We start from the raw sequence: 5,943 nt of genomic DNA, 5'->3' as shown, positions 1-5,943 counted from the left end.
GAGAGGAAGAGCGTGTGTGAGAAAGAAAGAGACAGGGAGAGAGCGAGAGCGAGAGAGAGGCAATGTTAACATGTGTTTTCCATGCCAATAAAGCCCCTTGAATTGAATTGAATTGAATTGAGAGAGAGAGGCAGAGTGTGAGAGAGAGAGAGAGAGAGAGAGAGAGAGAGAGGAGAGAGAAAGAGGCAAATGGAGTGAGAGAGAGAGTGTGAGAGAGAAAGATAGAGAGAAAGAGAGAATTCCACAAAGCTGTGAACGATCTGAGAGAAAAGACAAGAAGAGCCTTCTACGCCGTCAAAAGGAACATAAAATTCAACATCCCAATTAGGATCTGGCTAAAAATACTTGAATCAGTTACAGAACCCACTGCCCTTTATGGTTGTGAGGTCTGGGGTCCGCTCACCAACCAATAATTCACAAAATGGGACAAACACCATTTGAGAATTCTGCAAAAACATCCTCTGTGTGGGTTTGATCCAAGGCTGTGTCCTTGACTCATTGTGCTCTAGTGACTCCTTGTGGCGGGCCGGGAGCCTGCAAGCTGACATCAGTCGTCAGTTGGACAGTGTTTTCTCCGACACATTGGTGCGGCTGGCTTCCCGGGTTAAGCGAGCAGTGTGTCAAGAAGCAGTGCGGCTTCTACTGGGGTTATAGTGGTGCAGCAGTCTACTGGGGTTATAGTGGAGCAGCAGTCTACTGGGGTTATAGTGGAGCAGCAGTCTACTGGGTTATAGTGGAGCAGCAGTCTACTGGGTTATAGTGGAGCAGCAGTCTAACTGGGTTATAGTGGAGAGGCAGCAGTCACTGGGTTATAGTGGAACAGCGAGTCACTGGGGTTATAGTGGAGCAAGTCTTATGTTACTGGGAGCAGTCTATGAGGTTTTGTGTGAGGCAATCACGTTGGGACAGCGTCTTACTTGGGTTATAGTGGAGCTACCAGTCTACTGGGGTTATAGTCGCGAGCAGCATCTACTGGGTTCGTTATAGTGGAGCAGCCAGTCTACTGGGTTATAGTGGGCAGAGTCTACCAGGTCATAGTGACACAGTCACTGGGGTTATAGTGGAGCAGTCCAGTCTACGGTTCTTAGGGGTTCACGTCTACGGAAGTGGAGGCAGCAGTCTACTAGGGTATAGTGGACAAGCGTTATGGGTATGGAGCATTGTCTAGGGTAGTCAGCAACTGGGTTATAGGACAGGCGTCTACTGGGGTTATAGTGAGCAGAGTCTAATGGGGTTATAGTGGAGCAGAGCAGTCTACTGGGGTTATAGTGAGGCAGCCAGTCTACTAGGGTTTATAGTGGAGCAGCAAGTCTACTGGGGTTATAAGTGGAGACGCAGTACCACTGGGTTTTATCAGTGGACAGCAGTCTCTAGGTATAGTGGAGCAGCAGTCTACGTGGGTTATAGTGGAAGGCAGCAGTCTACTGGGGTTATAGGGGTAGCAAGCAGTCTACTGGGTTATAGTGGGAGCAAGCAGTCTACGGGTTATAGTGGGCAGAGCTACGGTTAAGGACAGTCTTTCTACGTGGGAGGTCTAATGGTATAGTGAGCAGCAAGTCAACTGGGTTATACGTGGGCAGCAGCTGAGTCCGTTGTACAACTCTCACTTACTCACGGGCTAACTGGGTTGAGATGTAGGCTGCTAGAAAGGTGAATACTCTATAACATGTTCTGGTGGGAAAGATACCTGACAAATACTCAAACTATAAAACAACTACAATATAGATAACCTATAATAAATAATGTACCACACCTACACACACTCACTAACACACACCATTGCACAGATCCCAGTCCTCACCTTGCTACTTGAGACTTCAATGAAATGACCATAAGGATATGCCATAAAGCAGCAGCAACTACCTCGTACTTTTATACTCAACTATCAAGTATTGTTGAAGGGTAAGTTTATATTACCTTGTAGGATGTTTGTCTCCTCTTTTCTGTACACAATATCCTCAGTAGGCATATTAGTTCTCCTCCTCTTTTTCTGTAACAAATATCCTCAGTAGGATATTAGTCTCCTCTTTTCTTGTAACAAATATCCTCAGTAGATATTAGTTCTCCTCTTTTTTCTGTAACAAATATCCTCAAGTCAGGAATATTATGCGGAGTCGTGATAAAGGAAACAACAGGAACACAGGACGTCTTGTACGTACACACCAGATATGGCAGCGTCAAACAGGACATATGGGCGTGTCTGGGTTGGCAACAAACAGGTGAGCACACGCCCGGACTACAGTAATTTGCTAGATTTTCGCGCCTAGGAATTTGAAACCGCGTTAACTGCCGGTCCTACTTCATGTTGCTAGAATGCCTATGTGCGAAACAAACACCTTTAAAATGCTTCAAATCTATTTTCCAAATAGAAAAGTGATGACATTTCTGAACCATAGGCCTAATAGAAAAGTGATGAATTCTGAAAACCATAGGCTAAATAGAAAAAGTGATGACATTCCTGAACCATAGGCCTAATAGAAAAGTGATGACATTCTGAACCATAGGCCTAATAGAAAAGTGATCGACATTCTGAACCATAGGCCTAATAGAAAAGTGATGACATGTTACAAACCTTCTTGTTTACAGTCGCGTATCCATTCCAAAGGCTCGAATTTGTTGAGCAATGCTTCTCGGTCCAACTGTGTCGAAGGCCTACCTCTCATTTCGGATGTTCCCCTGCGCCGGAGTTCCACCTGGTTGTCTGGACGGGTTCTGTGGCTTGTTTCAGAGAGGAGGACGCAGGGTTGATATCTGAGTCTTTCAGACGGAGAGAGAGAGAGGAAACATAAAAGGCAATGCTGCAGACAAAAGGTGTTCAATCCAGCGCCACATCGTTCCCATGGAAACTTACTTCCCTCAGTTTCTAGCAGCCTATTTCCTGGGCTGTGATGTCGGTGACAATGTTAGTGGTGTTGCTGCAGGCTCTCACACATCTGCAAATCAAAGCAAATCTAGGCATCACTGTCTGTTAATCATTATGGTCAACTGTACATAAGAAATGTGTACAGTAGGCCTAAATACTTAACATACCACAATACTATACTACTACTAACTATACAGTAGGCCTAAATACTTAACATACCACAAAAATAATATACAGTAGGCCTAAATGCATAACATACCACAATACAACAATACTATACTATATACAGTAAACCTAAATGCATAACATAACACAATACTATACTACTACAACGATATACAGTAGGCTAAATGCATAACACACCACAATACTATACTACTACTACTATACAGTAGGCCTAAATACATAACACCCACAATACAACAATACAAATAATATACAGTAGGCATAAATGCATAACATACCACAATACTACTACTATACAGTAGGCCTAAATACATAACATACTGCAATACAAAATACTACTACTATACAGTAGGCATAACATCCACAATAACACAATACTACTACTATACAGCAGGCATAACATACCACAACACAACAATACTACTACTATACAGTAGACCCTAAATGCATAACATAACCAATACATAACTACTACAACTATACAGTAGGCCTAAATGCATAACACACCACAATACTATACTACTACTACTATACAGTAGGCCTAAATACATAACATACTACAATACAACGATACTACTACTATACAGTAGGCATAAATGCATAACATACCACAATACCACAATACTACAATAATACTACTAACAGTAGGCCTAAATGCATAACATACCACAATACAACAATACTACTACTATACAGTAGGCCTAGATGCATAACATACCACAATACAACAATACTACTACTATACAGTAGGCCTAAAAACACAACATACCACAATACTACTACTATACAGTAGGCCTAAATGCATAACATACCACAATACTACACTACTACTACTACTATACAGTAGGCCTAAATGCATAACATAGCACAATACTATACTACTACTACTATACAGTAGGCCTAAATACATAACATACTACAATACAACAATACTACTACTATACAGTAGGCATAACATACCACAATACTATACTACTACTATACAGTAGGTCTAAATGCATGTACAAATAATAACAATTGATTACACAGCTATGTCACAACTATCAAGTCATCCAGGCTGTATCACATCCGGCCGTGATTGGGAGTCCCATAGGGCGGCGCACAATTGGACCAGCATCATCCGGGTTTTGGCCGGTGTAGGCCGTCATTGTAAATAATAATTTGTTCGTTACTGACTTGCCTAGTTAAATAAAGGTTCAATAAAATATTAATAAAAATGGGCCTAATCTAATGACACACAGATGTTGCACAGTACCTGCCATTGAATAAGAAACACGTTTTCTTTTCTTTTTTTTTAACATAGGCTACAACTACAGTTGAGGCTGTTCCTGTGACATACAGGAAGGAACATGCACTGCAAACATGGCGTTACAGATCTGTCCGTCCAATGTGTCGTCCAATGTGTGCGTGTGTTTATATTCGGGGAGGATCTCAGTCTGTAGTTGTAGATGTTGATTGAAGATAATCCAGAGACTGTAATCTAATCTGATAGCAGTATAACCACATTACAACCATGTGTCAACATCAACAGTCATACATGGACGAGACTGACTCAATCTTCTGATGTATTCCAAATGGCACCCTATTCCTTATATAGTGCACTACTTTTTTAGCATAAGTGCACTATAGGGAATAGAGTGCTGTTTAGGAAGCAGCCAACCGTGTGATGCATCAGGATGACTCCAGGGCCAGGGCCAGGAAATGTCTTTATCGAACCATCATGACATTGACATGGACAATAACACTAACGTTAAACTTCAAAATATTTTATTTCCCGATGAGAAACCAGAGGTTCCAATAAACCTGGGCTTGACAGGCGTGACTCTTTGACGACACTGATTGTCAATAGCGAATGTGGCTATGTATATATTTATTTTGCCGTTAATGTATTGAAGTTAACCAAGTTTTTTGCTGGCTTAGCTAGCCATGTTAATGATGAGCTAACTAGCACCGTTGGTCACTGCACTACAATGTCACGCCAGCTATTGCCAGCAGGTGATTTACTAGCAGGTGACTTATTGAAATATTAAGTGAATGTTTATTTTCTTACTACCTTAAAAGGTTTATATAAAAAGGGTTGTACTTGTGCTCTATTTATAGATTAATTTCACTTCACATTGAGGGTATGTATCAATACTGTTGCTCCTATCTAAAAGATATCTTGTGTCCTACCTAACCAGTGAACGTGTTCCTGTGACCGTCCTGTCAATGCATGTCATCACTGTTTGATATCTTTTACTGCAGATAAAATCAGAGTCAACCTGAAGTGTGGGTGTCCGTGTGCCTTTCTTCTGGGGGGCTATGTGACGTTGGTTACAAAATTGGTAGTAGAGAATTACAGACAGACAGGCAGACAGGAGAGAAGTACAGACAGACAGACAGGAGAGAATTACAGACAGGCAGACAGGAGAGAATTACCGACAGGCAGACAGGAGAGAATTACAGACAGGCAGACAGGAGAGAATTACAGACAGGAGAGAATTACAGACAGGAGAAAATTACAGACAGGCAGACAGGAGATAATTACAGACAGGGGCTAATTACAGACATGAGATAATTACAGACCGGCAGACAGGAGAGAATTACAGACAGACAGACATGAGAGAATTACAGGCAGACAGACAGGAGAGAATTACAGACAGGCAGACAGGAGAGAATTACAGACAGGAGAGAATTACAAACAGACAGGCAGACAGGAGAGAATTACAGACAGGCAGACAGGAAAGAATTACCGACAGGCAAACAAGAGAGAAGTACAGATAGGCAGACAGGAGAGAATTACAGACAGGAGAGAATTACAGACAAGCAGACAGGAGAGAATTACAGGCAGACAGACAGGAGAGAAGTAGTCTCCCGGGTGGCGCAGTGGTCTAGGGCACTGCATCGCAGTGCTA

The 5,943-nt window shown here is 42.1% G+C and overlaps 1 long non-coding RNA gene across 1 annotated transcript; it reads left to right on the top strand.

The window, feature by feature from the left end:
* The first annotated feature begins 4,948 nt into the window (after nucleotides 1-4,948).
* On the top strand, nucleotides 4,949-5,315 carry LOC139024477 (uncharacterized). Its single transcript, XR_011475799.1, has 2 exons — nucleotides 4,949-5,059; nucleotides 5,206-5,315. It is a non-coding gene; the product is annotated as an uncharacterized lncRNA (long non-coding RNA).
* The last annotated feature ends 628 nt before the right edge of the window (nucleotides 5,316-5,943 follow it).

This window comes from Salvelinus sp. IW2-2015, unplaced genomic scaffold (assembly GCF_002910315.2).
Source record: "Salvelinus sp. IW2-2015 unplaced genomic scaffold, ASM291031v2 Un_scaffold1554, whole genome shotgun sequence".
In the NCBI taxonomy this organism is placed as follows: Eukaryota; Metazoa; Chordata; class Actinopteri; order Salmoniformes; family Salmonidae; genus Salvelinus; species Salvelinus sp. IW2-2015.
This window is presented reverse-complemented; position numbering and strand designations above follow the sequence as displayed.